Source organism: Bubalus bubalis, chromosome X (genome assembly GCF_019923935.1).
Source record: "Bubalus bubalis isolate 160015118507 breed Murrah chromosome X, NDDB_SH_1, whole genome shotgun sequence".
NCBI classification, from domain to species: Eukaryota; Metazoa; Chordata; class Mammalia; order Artiodactyla; family Bovidae; genus Bubalus; species Bubalus bubalis.
In genome coordinates, this window is record NC_059181.1 from 141,135,178 (window position 1) to 141,157,305 (window position 22,128).

General features: G+C 39.6%; 1 protein-coding gene across 3 annotated transcripts in view; it reads right to left on the reverse strand.

The window, feature by feature from the left end:
- The window catches only part of GPC3 (glypican 3), a 459,758-nt gene that overhangs the window by 376,564 nt on the left and 61,066 nt on the right, over positions 1-22,128 (reverse strand). The window lies entirely within an intron of this gene.

A 22,128-nucleotide genomic window follows, 5' to 3' on the forward strand; every position in this document is an offset into this window, starting at 1 on the left:
ATCATGCATGAAGATGCCGTCTAAAATATGAGGACCTATTTTAAAGTATCTTGTATTTGAACCCTCACTAATTTGTTAGGTAACAGAAACTACAGTGATACGTCATAGTATGTGCCTCTTAAAAGGAAAAGAGTTTTAAGAGTATTTTAAGACATTTCATTCCCGGAGAAGGCAATGGCACCCCACTCCAGTACTCTTGCCTGGAAAATCCCATGGACGGAGGAGCCTGGTAGGCTGTAGTCCATGGGGTCACTAAGAGTCGGACACAACTGAGCGAATTCACTTTCACTTTTCACTTTCCTGCATTGGAGAAGGAAATGGCAACCCACTCCAGTGTTCTTGCCTGGAGAATCCCAGGGACGGGGGAGCCTGGTGGGTTGCCGTCTATGGGATCGCACAGAGTCGGGCACGACTGAAGCGACTTAGCAGCAGTAGCAGCAAGACATTTCATTGCTGCTATTTTCCCCTTATTTTTTCTATATTTAAAAAAGCTTCCATAATACAAATATAATTTTTATTCTCAGAAAAAGTAGTTCTCTCTATATTGGCATGTGGATTTGGAGGTCAAAGATGGTAGTAAGGAGTATTTTATTTTTCTGAGTATAAAATTATAAATCTGCATTCTAGAAATTTTAGAATATATAATACAAAAAGGAAATGTTTCATAAATCCACCAAAAATAGTCTCCATTAATATTTTACTACATTTCCGCATAGTATTTTCTCTATGGGTATTATAAATAGTCAACTGGGATCAGGTCTATTATTCCATATTTTACTTTTTCATGTGTATTATTTTGTGAGTACTTTGCAGTCATTAAAAATATGTGAGAACACCATTTTAATGGCTTTATCATAGTGTACTCTATACAACCAATCCAAATTGTTTACTATTACAAATAATGCTGCAATGAACTCCTATATAAATGTTTTTGTGCGCATCTCAGGTACACCTGAACTTGTATCTCCTTGCAGTAACTCACTGCCCAAGAAGGAAAGAGCAGCACTGTGGGAAGCCAAGAGGGGGCTAACTTGCCCCATTCCCACCCCTCCCCTTTTTTACTTGTCTTTCTACTGTTCAGTTTTCCCCTCCCTCACTGTGTTAAATTTAGCTCTAGATTCTGATTGATTCTACCCTGCTGCACTGAGCTGAAGTGGCTGAGGAGACAGGCAAACACATACAAGGATGCAGCTAGAAAAGAAGGCACCAGTGACCTGGCCCATGGGGCAACCCACTCTCTGGCTGGTGATCTGAACAGCACTAGACACCAGACAAGAAGTGACCAGTTTTCCTAGCCTGGGTCAGGATGGGAAAGGGACCACAAGCTCTCCATCGACATAGCCCCTGAGCCTCAGGCAACAGCCATGCCATTACTGGCTCTGGGCTTCCCGGGTGGCTCAGCAGTAAAGAATCCACCTGCAATGCAGGAGATGCAGGAGACTCAGGTTTGATCCCTGCATAGGGAAGATCCCCTGGAGAAGGGCATGGCAACACACTCCATTATTCTTGCCTGGAGAATCCCATGGACAGAGGAGCCTAGTGGGCTATATTCCATAGGGTCACACAGAGTCAGACAAGAATGAGCACACACTGCAGCCCTGATGGCTTAGCAGGTAAAGAATTCACCTGCAATGCAGAAGACACGGGTTTAACCCCTGGGTCAGGAAGATCCCCTGGAGAAGGGCATGGCAACTCACTCCAGTATTCTTGCCTGGAGAATCCCATGGACAGAGGAACCTGGTGGGTTACACTCCATAGGGTCTCAAAGAGTCAAACATGACTGAAGTGACTGAGCAGGCACGCATGTCATTACTGAAGTACAAATTCCTAACACAATTCAGAAGACAGAATAGAAGTACAGCTGGAGGGCTTCAGAAAAAAAACTCAATATACTATAACCTGAAAGTAAACATTAGTACTCTCATCAACATCCAGTTTATTTTTTCTGATATATCTGACATAACTTTTTCTTTGACTTCATGGAGCTCTGTGTTTCTTATAGCATTTCTTCCTTTAGCCAAAAATGGTTTGACATCAAGGTGTGTCACCGGACCACATACAGCTTGTTAATACAGGAATTATTCTGTAAAACATGGTTTCTCCTTGCAGAGCATTGCAAACTAAGTGGGAAGCAGAAAGGAAAATACAAGGAAGGACTAGAGAATAATAAAATGAAGCAGTGAGACTATTGTCAAACTAGCATTTAGTGCTCTGAGAAGTAAGCAATGAAATGGGATAGTCTCTGGCTACCCAGAGAGAGACAGGGAAGATGTTCCTAAGATTAAGAAAACCACCGAAGAGGGAATGCGCCCCCATCAGTAATCAGTCTAGCATATCTACCCCCACAGACTCAAATGATGCCGAGACGGCAGGAGGCAGTTAGGCAAAATATGATGGCTAGGCTACTGGCTCAAATCTGGTTTATCACTAAAGGCCTTAAGAGGCTGCATTCTAGAGGTAGGAAGGACCCAGATACTTCAAAGAGAAACCTAAGCCCTTGATGAAGCAGCACTAAATAAGCAGCAATAAAAAAAGAGAAACTAACAACCAGCACTGGGGCCTAAATCTGTATAAAAACAAAAATAAAGAAAAATAGCCTTTCCTGAAAGAAAGTTGACATCCAAGTGCAAATGGCCTCCAGGGTACCTTTCACTTGCTTTCCCGCCATTTGTACATGACCTTATGCACACGGTAAAGAAAGCAAATTTACCACATCATCTTCACCCCATGGGGTAACCATCTGCTCCCTTCAAAATAAATTTTCCCCTGTCCTCACCAAGCACCAATATTTCACATGTTTAACTATCAGGAGACACTTACTTATTCTTAAAAACATTTTATTTAAAAAAAAAAAAAACAGGGGTTGAAAATTCATATAATCAAGAAGCCCATTTCAAAGGAAAGTTGGAGCAATGGAAAGAGCGCATCTTCCACTTAGTTTTGCCAACATATTTTGGACATCCTGGGGGAAAACATTCATAAAATTGTGCTGTTTCTGCCATAAATCACTCCAATAGAATTCTTTGTGAATTATCCTCTGTCTATATGGAGATCAAAGACTCACCGCCTCTTCCCCCACTAAAACAACCTACAGTTCCAATGGAGTCATCTGCAGGCAAATGATCTAGCTATTATTAACACTTGCCAGACCTACAAGACTCTAATGTTAACTGCAGTTGAGGGGAAAAGAGTTTTGAAGTACATACCATTCTTTCCAGTAATCCAGATCCTCGTTTAAGTATACTCATCCCTGGGATCACAGCTTCAGATTATCAAGTGGAAAATCTCTTGTCAGTATCAACCAACCTAGGACATCTTACAAGAAAATTCATATCAAATCCATTTTTAAATACTTTCTATTTGGGGGCTCTATAGACATGTCAATTCAATGCTGAATGAAATTTTTCATTTAACAGAGATTGGAGGTTAAAAAAAAAAAAAACAAAGGAAGTGACCAATTCTGAAAAATAGTTTGCTTCCCACTGAGACAGAAAACAAGGGGATACAAGAAAATAAGAAGAAAGTATTTTTAAATAAGAGGAGGGAAAACACTAGAGATGGAGAAAAAAGAATAAAACACAAGCAAGGAACAGAAATAAGTTATCAAATTCATCTGCAAGTGGGCCTTAGGAAGCGTCACTATGAAGAAAGCTAGTGGAGGTGATGGAATTCCAGTTCAGCTATTTCAAACCCTGAAAGATGATGCTGTGAAAGTGCTGCACTCAATATGCCAGCAAATTTGGAAAACTCAGCAGTGGCCACAGGACTGGTAAAGGTCAGTTTTCATTCGCATCCCAAAGAAAGGCAATGCCAAAGGATGCTCAAACTACCACACAATTGCACTCATCTCAAAGTAATGCTCAAAATTCTCCAAGCCAGGCTTCAGCAGTATGTGAACCATGAACTTCCAGATGTTCAAGCTGGTTTTAGGAAAGGCAGAGGAACCAGAGATGAAATTGCCAATGTCCGCTGGATCATAGAAAAAGCAAGAGAGTTCCAGAAAAAATATCTATTTCTGCTTTATGGACTACGCCAAAGCCTTTGACTGTGTGGATCACAATAAACTGTGGGAAATTCTGAAAGAGATGGGAATACCAGACCACCTGACCTGCCTCTTTAGAAACCTGTATACAGGTCAGGAAGCAACCGTTAGAACTGGACAAGAAACAACAGACTGGTTCCAAATAGGAAAAGGAGTATGTCAAGGCTGTATATTGTCACCCCACTTATTTAACTTATATGCAGAGTACCTCATGAGAAATGCTGGGCTGGAAGAAGCACAAGCTGGAATCAAGATTGCCAGGAGAAATATCAATAACCTCAGATATGCAGATGACACCACCCTTATGGCAGGAAGCAAAGAGGCACTGAAGAGCCTCTTGATGAAATTGAAAGAGGAGAGTGAAAAAGTTGGCTTAAAGCTCAACATTCAAAAAACGAAGATCATGGCATCTGGTCCCATCACTTCATGGCAAATAGATGGGGAAACAGTGGCTGACTTTATTTTTGGGGGCTCCAAAATCACTGCAGATGGTGATTGCAGCCACGAAATTAAAAGATGCTTACTCCTTGGAAGGAAAGTTATGACCAACCCCTAGACAGAATATTAAAAAGCTGAGACATTACTTTGTCAACAAATGTCCGTCTAGTCAAGGCTATGGTTTTTCCAGTAGTCATGTATGGATGTAAGAGTTGGACTATAAAAAAAGCTGAGCACCGAAGAATTGATGCTTTTGAACTGTGGTGTTGGAGAAGACTCTTGAGAGTCCCTTGGACTGTAAGGATATCCAACCAGTCCATCCTAAAGGAGATCAGTCCTGGGTGTTCATTGGAAGTACTGATGTTGAAGCTGAAACTCCAATACTTTGGCCACCTGATGAGAAGAGTTGACTCATGTGAAAAGACCCTGAAGCTGGGAAAGATTGAGGGAAGGAGGAGACGGCGATGACAGAGGATGAGATGGTTGGATGGCATCACTGACTCAATGGACATGAGTTTGGGTAAACTCCACGAGTTGGGTGATAGATAGGGAGGCCTGGCGTGCTGCAGTTCATGGGGTCGCAAAGAGTCAGACACGACTGAGTGACTGAACTGATCTGAACTGAATGTGTGTGTGCTAAGTCGCTTCAGTCATGTCCGATTCTTTGCGACCCTATGGACCATAGCTCGCCAAGCTCCTCTGTCTGCGGGATTCTCCAGGCAAGAATACTGGAGTGGGTCGCCATGCCCTCCTCCAGGGGCTCTACCATGTCTCCCAAGTCTCCTGCATTGGCAGGTGGGTTCTTTCCCATACAGCCACCTGGGAAGCCATCTGCTTAATAGTGTTTCATTATCGTTAACGAAATGCATATCGTTAATATGCAATATACAAGAAAACAGAGAATAAAATTAATTCCACAGAAATAGATATACATGCTATGTAGAACTCTAAGACAGAAAAAAACAGGATTATAAAATGTGAACATGTATAAAAACTCTATTTTCTCTTCAAATCTAGACTGTCTTCAAACATTCTGAACATCCTCAATGAAACTGGATCTGTTATTTACCTCTGATAGAATCCTGATCCCTGCTACCCACAACCACTCACTAACATTACAGACCAAATTTGGAACCATTTCGTTTTCTGAGGGCTGCATGGTCCTTTTTTTAAAGTAGAAATGATGGGGAAAATGATAATGCAAGAGACTCAGGGACCAAGTCTCTCATTAGAGGAAGAAGCAGGGCCAGGCTGCATTAATATGTAGCCCACAATGAAGTTTGCATCAAATATGCCTGTGAACATGTCTTCTTTGAAGAAGATAAACCGTGTGTTAAACAATGGATATTGGAAAACCTACTAGTAATTTTCATAGAAGAAAACTGGACTGAATTGAATGTCTAGAGTCATGGGTTAGTGCAAATTACTTGTAATGGATGCATTTTTACAGTATACAGAGGTCTGACAGCTTGAACTTTCATACATCTGAGCAATATATAAATATCCATTAGAACAGATTTTGATTTAACAAGATAATACCTGATATCCAGATTCTTCCAGTACACATCAAGCGATTCAATCTTATCCATTTGCAATCAATCTCTCATTCTTCCCTCCTCACATCCAGGAGCCAGTCATTCAAGACTTTATTAAGTGCCTGTTACTACAAGGCACTTTTTCATGTCCATTTACACAAGGTACCTGGCTCTTTAGAATCTGAGATGCTGATTATTTCCTTTGTAAGAATTGTATCATCTTTTATTTGTAAAGTTCATTAACACACCCTTGATCCAAGTGTGCCTAGTATATATTTACATTTACGTGCTTTGAATGAAAGTGAATTAAAATTAATTTTAATTAAATTTAGAATTAAAATCAATTTTGCTTTGAAGTTGTTTGGATTTGCTTTTTCCTCACAGTTTCTGAATGCCCTTGATGTAACTGGTGACATGCAGGAGGACTGAAGGCCTAGACTCTATGGATCTATTCCTAGATATTATAGGACTCATAAATTCTCTTAGAAATAAAAATGCTTTTTAAAAAAGAAATTTAGAAAATGCAAAAAAAGACAAATGCAAAAGTAATTTCAGTCTGATAATCTCACACTGAACAACAGCCACTTTTGATATTTTAGTATAAGACTTTCCAGGATTTTTCTCCATATAAGTTTAGGTTTATTTATTTTCGTGCACTTGTATCATATTCTATGCACAGCTTTATATCCTGTGGAGACTATAAACTTTAATGGCTTTATAACCTTATATCAAAGGGACAGATCACATTTTATATAACCATTCACTTCTCTATTATTAAATACTTGGTTATTTCCAATATTTTTGTTATCAGAAAACACCTCTGTTCATAAGGCGTTTTTTTCCTGTATTCAGGATGGTTTTCATAGGAGAAAGTCCCAGAAGTAGAATTATTGGATCAAACTATGAATATTTTCAGGCCCTTGATAATACAAATTGCCAAACTGCTGTTCCAAAAGGGTTGCACCAGAAATGCATGAGTGTGTCCATTTAACTAAAGCCTCACTGGCAGTGCGTGTTATTTTTTATCCACTCTTTCTTTCCCTGTTGTTGTTGTTGTTCAGTCGCTCAGTCTTGTCTGACTCTTTTCAACCAATGCCATAGAAAGACCACCATGGATTCTTTCCCTAATCTGCAAGTGAAAAAATGGTATCTCATTGTTTTCATTTGTATCTCCTCAATACTAGTGCCTGAACTTTAACTTAGTTTTGAAAATGCTCCTTTTGGAGAGAATGCATTTTTAGGATTTCTGTTAAAACAGACATGCAAATCTAGTATTAGATCCTAGCAGAAGGCAAAAGAAAATGACCAAAGGAGAATCATTCAAATACTTTTAGGAACTTTGACATTTCTTCTCTGTTCTTTAATGACTATAGATGCCAGGCATTATAGTTCTTCATCCGTTTTCTCCCAGCTGTACATAAGGTGTCACACTTGGAAATTTCCCTCCATCATTCTGTATGCATTGCTGGGGACAGACCTTGTTATCAAACACAGTGCTGGACCAACTGATGTCACAGTGAACAAAGACTGAATCCTGGTCTAACAAAACCCTAGTCTAGTGCAGAAGGCAAGAGGGTTGTCCAGAGGAATGTGGAAGTACACAGCCATGAAACCTAACCAAGACTTGAAAGGTCTAAGCCGAGGCTTAAAGCAAAAGCTGACACTCCACCCCCACCCCTCAGGTCTTTCTTTCAACCATTTCTCATGTGATAGGATTTTCAGACCCATCCTGGTCACTGTCTTCTGGATATACTCAACTTTGTCAATGTTCATAAAATGTGGTGACTATACTTGAACATAATACTCCAGATGTGGTCTGATCAGCACACATGCTTCTAATACAGCCTAAAATTGTTTGGCTTTAAAAAAAAATAAGCTACACCACATTGTTGGCTCATATTAAACTTGTGATCAGCTAAATCCCCAAGAACTTTTTACATAAACTGCTGCCAAGTCACATCTCTCATATCCTGTACATATGCAATTTTTTAAACCTAAATTCAAGACTTTACATCTATCACTGTTAAATTTCATCTTGTAGGTTTTGACCTAGAGTTCCTACAAGCTGAGGTCATTTTAAATCTGGATTCTGTCATCCTATATATTAAACTATGCCACCCAGCTTTACGTTATCTGCAAAGTGAAAAGCCGGTCTTTGTGATCAATTGTGATCAAGACTTTGCTCCATTAAGGTGGGGGCCATGATATGGACACCTTTGTACCCCTCACAGTACTAAGTAGGCTGCCTTTTACACAGTAGGTGCTCAGTATTTGTTGCGTGAACGAATGCCCAGGCAGAGCCAAAACAGTCCTGTGGCCCTTCACTAAAACATCTTCCTCCAGGTTGACGCTGAATCTGTTGCTCAACTAGCTGTGAATTTGCCTAATTACTGGTTATGCAGTCAAATTTCACAATCTTATGCACAAGATATTACAGAAAACTTTCGAATGGTTTGCTAAAATCCAGACATCCTGTATTTATGTTTGACATTCTGGCACAGTTGTTAGGATGCAGACAGCACGATGCAGCCATGAAAAAAACAGACTACTAGAGGCTGTTTATCATTTACCTCCCTGACACTTTCTCCTCAATCCTTACCCAGATTACGGGGGAACTTCCATTTTCTACTTTCTCCTATATGAATACTCTTGAATATTCAGTCCTTGTATGCCTTTAGTTTCTTTACATTAGAGAGGCAATTTTTTAAAAATAATTTTACATTAAAAACTGCACTGACAAAGTGAAAAACTCATACATTTTTTATTAAAAAAAACTAGATGTATATTTAGGTTTATTAGCTTTTGAAAGAGGATAAACCTCAAAAGAGCCTACACAGTCCTATGCCTTCAAAAGAACCTATCAAAGTTTACAATTTTTAAAAGAGCAGAAACATATAGTATTTTACATGGAATATTAATGAGAGAACTGATAGACACTGACTTAAGGCACCAGGGAAGCCTGAGTCTGAGACTATAGGACTATACTGTCACCCAAATATCCTTCCCCACTCTATTCCTGTCCCTTGAAAGTTTGGAATCAGAGATTTTAAGAAATAGGCTGTTAAAGAAATAAAAGAATTCTCAGAGAATGAGCAGATAATGTGCCCAGCATGATTAATGGCCCTTCAAAGATGAGCAAGTGTGGGAAACACATGACTCCTGGCAATGTGTGCTTTGCCTGCCAGATGGTGCCTGACCCTCCACCCCATCCTTCATCCCTTTTTGGAGCTTTACCCCATCCATGACACCCATTCCATCTTTGACCTCCTCTCCTACCTCATCCCTGATCTCCACCCTCCAGGCTAAGGGATGAGGTGAAGCTGAGGGATGGGGTGAGGATGCCTGTTTTGCACATTACTTGGTAATTTTTAAAAAGTAGCTGGACATTTTACTAGCTTGTTTTGTAGGCTTTTGCAGAAGTCCCCCCTCCCCGCCCATGTTAAAATGGTCTTGTCAAAAAGTTCCCAGCATCAAAAGAACTGATCAAAGCAAAGTGTGTCCAAATGCCATATAACTACCTAAATGATGGAATGAAAGGAGTACCTGAGAATTAGAAGATTTGAGTATATATTTACGATTTCTACCAATCATTTGGCAGACCTTGAGAAATTCTATTCCTAATCTGAGCCTGTCTTCCTTGTAACTGGAAAGTTTGGGCTAAATGATCTTCATAGTTCTTTCCCAAGCAATGATTCTCAGATGCCTGGTACTGTTATTACTATTTCATTTGTAATTATCTTGCCTTTAAGCATCTCTGGGTCAAGGACCACATCTCATACTTCTACAGAAGGCATCACACAATCTGGGCCCATAGTCGGCACTTACCATTTTTCAATTGAACTGATTTCCCACTTGTGAGCTAAACTGGCTATAATCAGGCTTCTATTCAATAATTTTTCTCTGAAGAGCATATGACACCACAGGTAACCTTGGTTGCTGGTCAGACTGTAACCATCAGACCAAAAACTCTTTGCTTACAGAACATAAAAATTTACAAGGATGACTGAGAAAATATTGAGCCCCCCAAAAGTAAATCTGATGCAAGGTCCTCCACAGTAGACCCTGGCCAGACGGACTGATGCTTCCAAATGACCCCTCCTTTCAACTTCATCACCTCTCCACTGCCCTTGGCCTAAATAGTATATGTTAAATCAAAGATGAAAAGCACCCTACAGTCCAAGAAGGAAAAAGTAGCCTGGTGAGATATCACTGATATTTTACATTCTAGGATAAAGCTTTTCTTACGATCTAAGTAGTTCAGTGATTTTTTTCAAAGTAAATTTTACTGCTATCAAACTTTAATTTATGCTAACAACCACAGGGAATGTCATAATAATTCAGAACATTTTAATCTTCTTTTTGCTAAAATAACAAATTAATTCCACAAGTGTTCATTGAACCCCAAGTACATGCTAGACACCACTAGTCACTAGTTTGTTCAACTAGATATAGGTTACAATCCTGGAAAACACCATCGGTTTTTTATCTTCTTTTCATGACAGTGATTAAACACCCAGCTTCTCAGATTTTTTAAAAGGTATGCTCCAAGTTCCTTATTAAGACCATTCACCAAAAGCTAATCTGAGTATGTTTCTCTTTTGATACATGTTACTACCATCCTGGTCAAGTCTGATTAAAGAGTCATGCCACCGTAATTCCAGACTCCCATTCCTTACTAACAGAAGAAACTGAAGTACTGAACAGATAACCAAAATTTCTCAGTGGGTCTACGCTTTCCTTTAGCCTGACTTCATAAGAATGAAATATAAGTGAACTTTTAACCTTCTGTACTGCTTCCATAAAAAAATGATGGCAGCTATGGCAGATTTCTGTTTTTAAATGAAACGGTCACAGAGTTAGGAGCTGTACTAGTAAAAACAGCCCAAGAATGGCACATAGAGAATCTGCAGTAAGGTCTTGTCACCTGGTGGTCCTGTTAGTGGACTTCAGAAAGATGTGGAGTTTCGCACTTCTCTGATTCTTAAGTAGTATCAGGTTTAAAATGTTGTAGCATTAGGCAAATACACCACATGCAGAGGAAAGCTAGTCCTCACCAATGGGCATTTGGGTCTTCCCTGGCAATCTGTGTGTTTTCAAACTCATGGTCTCAACACATCAGTATGTGCAGATCAGCTGTGAATATGTTTTGCATCAGCTGTTACTAATACTGAACTACCAACATTTGTAAGTAATTTTCTTTTTAAAAAATAGTACATTGAAAGCTGTTCCTATACTACAGAAATACCATCACTAAATCATTCACATTCCAGTGGGCTTTCCAGTCCAAGAGAGAAGAAAGGGGCGGGATTACCGCTGGTACACTGGGAAGTGCGCAGAAGCCAGGCTAGCCCCACCTATGGGAGGGACCTACTTGGGAGGTGTATCTTGAGGACTGAAGAAAACACAGCTGGGGCTGAGAATTAAGTTTAACTCTAGGCAGCCCAGAACATGCAGTCTTAGCTCTCCTAATAGTTGGGATCTGCTGATCTGTAGGATAGCCTAAACTTTAATTTTCAAGATATGAAGCGGTAATAATTTGGACTTGGGGGATTTTGAGGGTGTTGTTTTATTGGAGAGGGAGGGCAATATTCCAAAGCAAATACCTGTCTGATTTTCAACTCTCTCAGCCTGCAAGAGATAGAACAGAAAGTGGGAGAGTGGCACTGCCTTAAAGTCAGGAGTTTGGAGCCAGAGAAGGAATTCTCTTTTGGACCTGCTGAGTTTCAGTTGATGGTAGGAGACTGAATGGAAAAATACAAACACATGTAACTTATTTGAGCTGGTTTCCTCTTATGTAAAATGGACTTAAGACTATCTGCCTTGAAGAATGTTATGAGAATTAGAGATAACGTAAATAAGTACAGAGCACAATGCCTGACTCTAAAAGACAACTTTTAGTTGAAGTGAAAGACAAAGGAGAAAAGGAAGGATATACCCATCTGAATGCAGAGTTCCAAAGAATAGCAAGGAGAGATAAGAAACCCTTCCTCAGTGATCAATGCAAATAGAGGAAAACAATAGAATGGGAAAAACTAGAGATCTCTTCAAGAAAATCAGAGAAACCAAGGGAATATTTCATGCAAAGATGGGCACAATAAAGGACAGAAATGGTATGGACCTAACAGAAGCAGAAGACATTAATAAGAGGTGACAAGAATACACAGAAGAACTATACAAAAAAGATCTTCATGACCCAAATAACAACGATGGTGTGATCACTCACCTAGAGCCAGACATCTTGGAGTACAAAGTCAAGTGACAAAGCTAGTAGAGGTGATGGGATTCCAGCTGAGCTATTTCAAATCCTAAAAGATGATGCTGTGAAAGTGCTGCACTCAATATGCCAGCAAATGTGGATAATTCAGCAGGGGCCACAGGACAGGAAAAGATCAGTTTTCATTCTAATCCCAAAGAAGGGCAATGCCAAAGAATGCTCAAACTACTGCACAATTGCACTCATTTCACATGCTAGCAAAGTAATGCTCAAAACTCTTCAAGCTAGGCTTCAACAGTATGTGAACCAAGAAATTCCAAATGTTCAAGCTGGATTTAGAAAAGGCAGAGGAACCAGAGATCAAATTGCCAACATCCACTGGATCATAGAAAAAGCAAGAGAATTCCAGAAAATATCTATTTCTGCTTCATTGAGTACACAAAAGTGATTGTGTGGATTGTGACTGTGTGGATCACAACAAACCGTGCAAAATTCTTAAAGAGATGGGAATACCAGACCACCTGACCTGCCTCCTGAGAAACCTTTATGCAGGTCAAGAAGCAACAGTCAGAATGGGATATGAAACAATGGACTGGTTCCAAACTGGGAAAGGAATACGCCAAGGCTGTATATTGTCACCCTGCTTATTTAACTTATATGTAGAGTACATCATGCAAAATGCTGGACTGGTGGAAGTACAAGCTGGAATCGAGATTGCCGGGAGAAATATCAGTAACCTCAGATATGCAGATAACACCACCCTTATGGCAGGAAGCAAAGAGGCACTGAAGAGCCTCTTGATGAAGGTGAGAGAGGAGAGTAAAAAGCTGACTTAAAACTCAACTTTCAAAAAATGAAGATCATGGCATCCAGACCCATCATTTCATGGCAAACAGATGGGGAAGCAATGGAAACAATGACAGACTTTATTTTCTTGTGCTCCAAAATCACTGCAGATGGTGACTGCAGCCATGAAATTAAAAGACGCTTGCTCCTTGGAAGAAAAGCTATGACAAAAAGCTAGACAGTGTATTAAAAAGCAGAGACATTACTTTGCCAACAAAGGTCCGTCTAGTCAAAGCCATGGTTTTTGCAGTAGTCATGTATGGATATGAGTGTTGGACCATAAAGAAGACTGAGCGCGGAAGAATTGATGCTTTTGAACTGTGGTGTTGGAGAAGACTCTTCAGGGTCCCTTGGACTGCAAGGAGATCAAACCAGTCAATTCTAAAGAGAATCAACCCTGAATATTCATTGGAAGGACTGATGCTGAAGCTCCAATACTTTGGCCACCTGATGCGAAGAACTGGCTCATTGGAAAAGACCCTGATGATGGGAAAGATTGAAGGCAGGAGGAGACGGGGACGACAGAGGATGAGATGGTTGGATGGCATCACCGACTCAATGGACATGAGTTTGAGCAAGCTCCAGGAAATGGGGAAGGACAGGGAAGCCTGAAGTGCTGCAGTCCATGGCGTCGCAAAGAGTCAACCTCGACTGAGCAACTGAACAACAACAACAAAAGAAAACTTTATTATTAGTCCCTAAGATCTATAGCACTGGGGCATCGGTAAGAAGTGAGAACTGGAGAATTAATGATATTGAGATAGCAGCTGAAGCCATGAAAATGAGTAAAGAGTAGAGGGGGAAGGGAGCACTAAAGACATCCCCTTTCGAGAATAGTCACATTTGAATGGAAGAGGAAGATTCGTCATCAAAAAGGAGAGAAGGAATGCTCAGAGGGGTGGGAGGGAAACAGATACATGTACTGCCACAAGCCAAGGGAAGGAAAACATTCAAGGGGGAGGAAGAAAAATAAGCCCCAGTGAATTCAGTAAAAAGTCTGTCATTGGTAACCTGCAGGGGAGCAATTTTACTAAAGAGGCAGCGGCAGAAGCCAGATTACAAGGTGTTTCAGAACGAGTGGTAAAGAAATGGAGCCAGCAGATATAAAGCACTCACTTGAGAAGAGAAAGTCAATAATATTGCAGTCTGACAGCTGGACTTGGTCCAGACACGCAAGAACAGACTTTAGCTGTAAAGACTTAAATGTGGGATTTTAATATGGAATTTCTGATGGCTGCAGGTATAGAGGGGCCTCCCAAGGGAAAAACACATTCCTACTAAAACTAAATATGGCTTTCATAAGCTCAACAAAGAGAGGCCAACCTTGGTTGTTTCTTAAATCTCCATGGCTTCAAGATAATGCCACTCAATTCTAGGGACTGAGAGAGGAGAAAAACAGAATGAAAAATTTAAGACTGTACAAAGATTTGTGAAGAGCCTTCTCTCTTAGGTGGCCTCCCTGCAGAGCTTTTGTTCTCCAAATTCCCAGACCCTCCAAGACTCTTAAGGAGCATAACCCAATCAAGCCTCCTCAGGTTAAAGGGAAAAGAAAAGGCTTGCCTATTAACTCCAAACCAATCACTTCCTGCTTCCCTTGTGTTACACAAAGTCCCTATTTTCATTGAGTAAATAAATAAGTCCCCAAAAAGCAGAGTAGTTTTCAGGAAAAGCTGGTAGGGTCCACAAAGCTGATTAGGACTTATTTATTTGAAAGTTTCAAATAAAAGGTATTTCAACTGGTCAGGAATGTTTGAGGACTATTAAGATGTGACAGGATTCCCTAGGTAAACATGTCCTACCTCAGGCTTCTTGGAGTCTCTAATCCCTATAACAAGCAAGGTCCTAAATAAGAGAAATAATAATACTAGCTACCATTATTGAGCAAGCATGCACCATGTGCCCTTTACATGCATTGCCTCACTTAATCCTCACAATAGCTCTACGACGTTAGATATTATTAACCCCAGGGATGCAGAGTCCTTAGGCTAACCCCTGTTGCCAAAGGACCTCCCAGGATTCACCAGCATAAGTGCCCTATCGTCTGGCCACGGACTTGTATTTTCTTATCCCAGTACTGCTTTGACTGCTTGGTTTTCAACAGTTAAGAAAAAATCAAAAATATATCTTCTCCCTTTTCTATCTGATGTCATATGGGTTTTGGAAATAAACAGACCCCAACTTGGGCTTCCCTGGTGGCTCAGTGGTAAAGAATCTACCTGTCAATGCAGGAGACATGGGTTTGATCCCTGGGTTGGAAAGATCCCCTAGAGAAGGAAATGACAACCCTCTCCAGTATTCTTGCCTGGGAAATCCCATGGACAGAGAAGCCTGGCAAGTTACAGTCCATGGGGTCACGAAAGAGTCAGACATGACTTAGCGACTAAACAACAAGACCCCAAGTTCATATCCTGGCTCTGTCCCCAACCAATCTGTGTGGTCTTAGCCAAAAAGACAATCATAGTAACTTCAGTGTTGTTGTGAAGACTGAGGTACTAGTACAGTGCCTAGCACATAGTGAATAATAAAAAATTTATATTTTTTAAATTCAGAAAAATATGGAGAAAAAAATGAACTATCATGCCCACTGAAGGAAAGTTACATGGCTCAAAACAGCCTGGAGTTAAAACTCCCCTCCAGGTCCTCCCCACCATTCTATGCAAAACAAAGAACTCTCTCACCCGAAGAAAAAAATGGACATTAAGGTTGATTGCACCCAGCTCCCAGCTGGTCCAGCCTCTGGTCTATCTCCAAAATTCCTTACCCCAGCCGTTTAAGAGATAACTACTCCGAACAACCTTGGAGAAGAACAGGCCCCCTTAAGACAGTAACTTTCCACATACATGCCTATATATACTTACTCTTTTCTTGGATAAGTGGAGCAGCTCGCTAATCTGACTGCTGCCCCTTCTTGCCTCATTAAAGGTGATCTGTTCCTGTAAAGTGCCAGTCTCGTTCTTTTTCTGAACCTCGCCTTCTCTAACTCCTTTACTTTACACCCACCATCCAAAAATAGGCCCTGAGATATTTCAGTATATATGTATATATGTTTCTTCCACCAAACTGGAATTTTATACACACACACACACACACACACACACACACACACATCCCATTCTTTATAAAGTGTTAACATATATCATAAAATATTCTTTGGAAATATCAGTGTTAACAGCTTCATAATATTCCAGTGAATAAATTCACCATAACTAGTTTAACAGACACAACACTGATTAAACAGAAACAATTGACCTCTGTAGCTCAACCCAGAGGATTCTTCCAATGAGAATTCCAGGGAAGAGTTTCTGTTTCCCTTAAATTACACCTCATGTTCAGCCCCCAAGCTTCCAGCCATCTTTGTCAGGGGTTACTGGCTTTAGTGTTACCTGCATATGTCTAAGCAAAAGCTTTGAAAGTTAGACTTTGGGGCCATGTCCAAGGCAACCACTAGCTCGAAAAAGATGCAACATGATGTACATTTAACCATAGCTAACTAATAATAAAATACATATTCTGAACATTTTAACAAACCACATTACCATGTATTTTGTGACATCAGAGGAACATTATCAAACTAGAGGACTGGTTCACATTAATATATCCAAGATAAATTACTTAAATATTTTATGGGATACCCAGACAGTAGAGTACTGCATAGCCATTAAAATCATGTTGACATCTATGTAATAACACAAGAACATGTTCTGAAAATAGTTACGTTTTTTAAAAAGCAGGGTATAAAATGGTATGTATGTTTGTTTTTGTTTAGTCGCTAAGTTACGTCCGACTCTCTGTGACCCCACGGACTGCAGCACACCAGGCAGGCTCTTCTGTCTTCCACTATCTCCTGGAGCTTGCTGAAATTCATGTCCACTGAGTCGGTGATGTTTTCTAACCATCCCTTGTAATGTATACATATAATTGAAAGATCTAAAAAAGAAAAGTCTACTAGCCAAACTGTTAATAGGTCTTAGTATCACAAGTAAATTGTTTGCTTCACTATCTTACCTATATTGCTGCATTTTCTAACGTTAACAGGTATCATACCAATAAATTATTCTTTTAAAAAAGCCAAAATTGTACGTTCATTCATATTCTAAACCCCTATTATGGTGTGTGCTACCATTCCCTATGCATTCTGGCTTGTCAAGACTTAATTATATCAACAATAATAAATAACCATGATGGAGCCCATAGAATACTGGAATTAGAACTGGAAACTAAACTCAACCTGTTCCTAACATTATGCCCTTGGCAAACTGCTTAATCTCCTGAAACCACAGCCCTCATCTCTAAAGTAGGGAATATCTTGTCTACCTCACAGGGTTGTTGTGAGTTGAAATGAGACAGTGCAGGTGGAAATGTCTCTTCCTATACCTGGTAAATGGAAAGTCAGTTAAACCTAGTTCCAATACCTTTCTCAGCAAGATACAAAGTGCAAAGTGACTCTCATTATAATTATTCAACTTCTACTCTGTGTTTCTCTTCTCACTCAATGTGTCCTTCTGTGTTCAGACTGGAATGTAAAAAAGAATACGCAAACAGGAGAGTTGCCAACGAGAGTGGAAATACCTGAGACAATGGAGTAGACAAATAGCTGAGTACCACACAGTCCTTGTATCATGAGATGCTTGATCACAAGCAGAATCAAAATTAATGCGGTTTGTCGCCCCTACCTACCCTGTAACCCTGACTTAAACCAAAAAAGAATAGAATCTCAGGTTTAAATCTCATATTTAAATGGTCCAGTGTTACTGCAGATGTAATTGCCAGAGGCGCACATCTGATTTGAGCTTTGGGAACGGGGAGATGTATTAACAAGTGTGGTTAATAGTCATAAGGGAAGGTTAAAGGAAACTCTTGTTGACTTCGTAACAGAAGAAAAGGGCTATATGTACAGTCAATGTTAATTATGCTCTTGTTAGCCATATGATCTTATGAGAACAGTTCTGTCTGCTTCTGTGCTAATGAGCACCTAAAACTAAGGATCTGTCATGTGCATTTTATTACTGCCATTGGTTTTTTCCAAAAGCAGTGACATGTTTGTCCTAGAGAGAAAAAAGGAAGGTATTTCCAAATGAGAGTTATAATAATAATAAGCCTCCAACTCTTCCTCTTTCTTTTTTCCACCTCTCTCTCAAATAAGCTGGTGTATCATTCTGTAACTTACAATTTCCAAAAAATAAACTGAGAAATGTGATGGTATTAAATATGAATAACCATCTGTGCCATCTCTTTGAGAAGAGCAGGAACTCCAAATACAGGAACACAAAAAAGCCCGCCCTCTGGCATATAGATACTTAAGCAAAAGGGTTCTTTCAATCCATACACTCGAACATTTTAAAGAGGTAGATGAAAAATGAGCTCTTCAGTAAAAATTCTCACTTTTTAATGTCTGCAATTTTATCTAACATTCAGAATTGCATCCTGGGTTAGAATTGTATACTCGGTACATCTTCTTTAAAAACCATATAAATCAAAAACTACTAGAAGTCTCAAAACATCAGATAATATGATTGATTTTATTCTTTTATGACATCACCTGAACAGGAGAGGAATGAATGGGCTTCAGAAGCCTCTTATTTTTCCAGCAGCTTTCTTACAGAATAATATACTTTCATAATGAAATGTAAGATTATAAATTGCCAAATTGATTTTGCATCAGTGGTAAAAAGTCATAAGTGACTAAGTGTCCTAAGGTGACCTAGTATGTTATAGAAAATGTGAAACCATAGTATACTGACAGTTTAATTGGTTTAGCAAGAGTTCATATCACTTGGCTGAAATGCATCATTGGCCTTTTTATCGTTACATCTTATTGCGGCTTTAAAACTAAAGTAGATGACAATCTTGTGAAATGTTTCCTTTACTGAATCAGGTTCCTGTCCTTGACTTTATTGCTTTGCTTAGCTTTCCAAAGCCATGTTTACAAACTTCCTCTGCCTTTTAATATATTTTGAATAGTGAAATTTATCTCCCCAACTTGATCCTTTCGAGCCTGGAGATGGGAAAACTCTAGTGTATGGTCAGTGCGAGGTGCACGAAAACAGATAGCATCAAGGAGGTAAATACCAGAGTGGATGGCACCTTGACATTTATTGCTGTCTAGTGCAAACCAGAATATATAATTTGACTCTTTTACAGCATTAGGAGGGCAATTTAAATGCGTTAGGACTTGAACTATCAAAAGATGCTGTCTCCTGTCTCCAGATGTAATTACAAGACAAGACTATTAAAACAGTCTTATAAATACGAGAGGAGCTAAGACTGTGAAGGGTGACAGAAGCGGAAAGAACTACTTCCCCAGCAATGGCAGCTCGTTTTCTGAGAGCAGTCCCTACAGCAGAATAGGAGGCTGGCTTGCAGGCTAGGGTGTATTCCTCCTGAATGACTGGTGTCAAAGGAAGGCCCTGAGCTCAACTGCGACCCAACAAAGCAAGATAGGAGCAGAAGTGACACTGCCACCACCAAGAACATTCTACGCCTTCTGCCTCCATTCTACTTCTGCAGGTTAAACAGGCAGAATGCAGTCATTAGTCCTGCTTATTGAGAAGCTGCTTACTATATGTGAGGAGCGTAGAGTGCTAGGCAATGGTGCATTTAGCAAACCCAGGCCATGCCAAGTTGGTATTCTCCAAATCCCAGGTATGTAGTGACTCCCTAAGGGACAACTTTTTGTTTTCCCCACCCCTTCCATTCAGTGGTATTAAAGTGTGTGTGTGCATGTAAATATCAACAAGAATCAAAAGGTTTGTCTGTGAATTTCACAATATTCCCGGAAACAAGGTTAAAAAGAAAGAGAATCTCCAGTTACTTGTCAATACGATATTGTCTTTTAAAAGATCATGTCCCAGTTAGCTACCATGTTAAGGAATTATATACAAAAATGGTAAAAGGATGAGTGGGGGAGGGGCCAAGTCTGGTCATTCTTAAACCACAGGCTGACACTCAGATTCTAAGCAGGGAGCCAAGTTAAAGCAAGTCCATGCAGAAAAGATGCTTGTTCTTAATAGTAAGACTCAATGTTGATTAGGATGTAGTGAGACGGGCACTTGCACACTGCTCCTGGGTGTACAGATTGATAAAACTCTTCTGGAAAGTGATACGGTATTAAGTATCTAGATCTTCCTAAAAGTTTATATTCTTTGGTGCAGTTTCCTTATGTCTCTAGCCCAAGGAAACATCAGAAATCAGCACAAAGTTATATGTACACAAATGTTCACGGCAGCACGAAATTTGAAACACCCTAAACGTACATCAGTAAGGGGGTGCTTACATACATTATGCATATGAACAATCACACTTACCATGAACTTCTAATGGCATGTGAAAGTGCATGTATATGTTGTTAAGGAAAAGGGCAGAGTTCAAAACTCTATGTAGTAGAAGCAAGTATCCGAGTGCCCCCATCCCAATCCTATGTAATTTCAAAAACATCTTCAAACAAAGTGCGTGGGGGAAAAAAAAAAAAAAGCAGAGATGGGGATGAAACTAGAGAATGTCGTGCTTACTGAAATGTCAGACAATGAAAGACAAATACTATATGATATCACTTATATGTAGTACCTAAAATATAGTACAAATGAATGTATATACAAAGGAGAAACAGATGCACAGATCTAGATAACAAACTACTTACTGGTTACCACTGGGGAGATGGAGGGGATAGGGCAAATTAGGGCTATGAGATACAAACTACTACATATAAAATAGATAAGCAACAAGCAAATATCATATAGCACAGGGAATTATAGCCATTATCTTGTAATAACTGTTAACAGAGTATAATTTGTAAAAATACTGAATCATTATGCTGTACACCTGAAATTTATATAACATTGTAATTCAATTACATTTCAATTTTTTTTGAAAAGCAGAGCTTATCACCATTGAAAGTAAGAGAGTTTGACCATTTGATTTAAAAAAAAAAAAACCTTTTTATTTTGCAATAATTTTAGATTTACAGTAGAGTTACAAAGCTAGTTTCACTTGGTTTCCCCTAATAGTAACATCTTAAATAACCATGGGCCACTTGTCAAAATTAAAATGTTGACATTGGTACAATGCTATTGACCAAACTACAGCCTTTATTCAGATTTCCCCAGGTTTTCCACTAATGTCTTTTATCTGTTCCAAGCTCTAATTCAAGATACTACATTGCATTTAGTTGGTCACTTAATTTTAACAACAGAATTCAAATTTGCGCCTCACCCAAGACTCATAAACTGCCTATTCATTTAATTAAGTTTTCTTTTAGCTTAAGCCATTTCTATTGAAGAGCCATGAAGGTATAAAAAAGATCATTTTAAAATAAGTCAAAATAATCTGTTTTCCTGATTTTCACATGAATGTATTTCAGAATTCTTCCCAGAGAACTTCGTGTTTTCCCTCTCCTGTGGTCCCTGGGTCCCTGTTAACTGGCTTCACATTCCCCTAATGATCAGGCCCCAAGTGGCTGGGCACCAGGGCAGCACCATCTCAGACACAGAACAAGTACTAAACTGGCTGGAGTAGAACTTTAAGGTTGGGAGCTACCATCAATAACTCAATCTTGCTAGAAATAACCTCTGGATAAAAATGACTCACTTACCAAACATTTCTTTAGCATCTATACATAAAATCCTTTTTAGCATCATGTGTGCTATTTCAGAGTGGTGCAGAGAGGCTGAGTAACTCCACAAAAAGTCTATTAGTTAATAGATGGCAGAACAGTGATTCTAACCCCAGTTCCTCTGTTACTCTAAATCCATGCTCTTGATTGTCTTATTGTTCCTCCTTGAGAAACTCTCAGTAAATGATGGAGCCGAATTATTCCAGTTCTAGTTCTTAAACCCTGACTATTCCAACCTTGAATAGAACTCTGACCCAGCAGTGGTTCTGATTTGATATTTGTGGCCATGTGCCTTCCTTCCCCTTTTACTAAACCTTGGCCTTAGCTGCTCAGACGTGCTATATATATACCAACCAAGTTGACCCCTCTGTAGTGTGTCTCAGTCATGTTCCGTTAAAGCTTTCTGGATCTGCCTGCTTGGGGACCATCCTGCCTGTCCCCAACG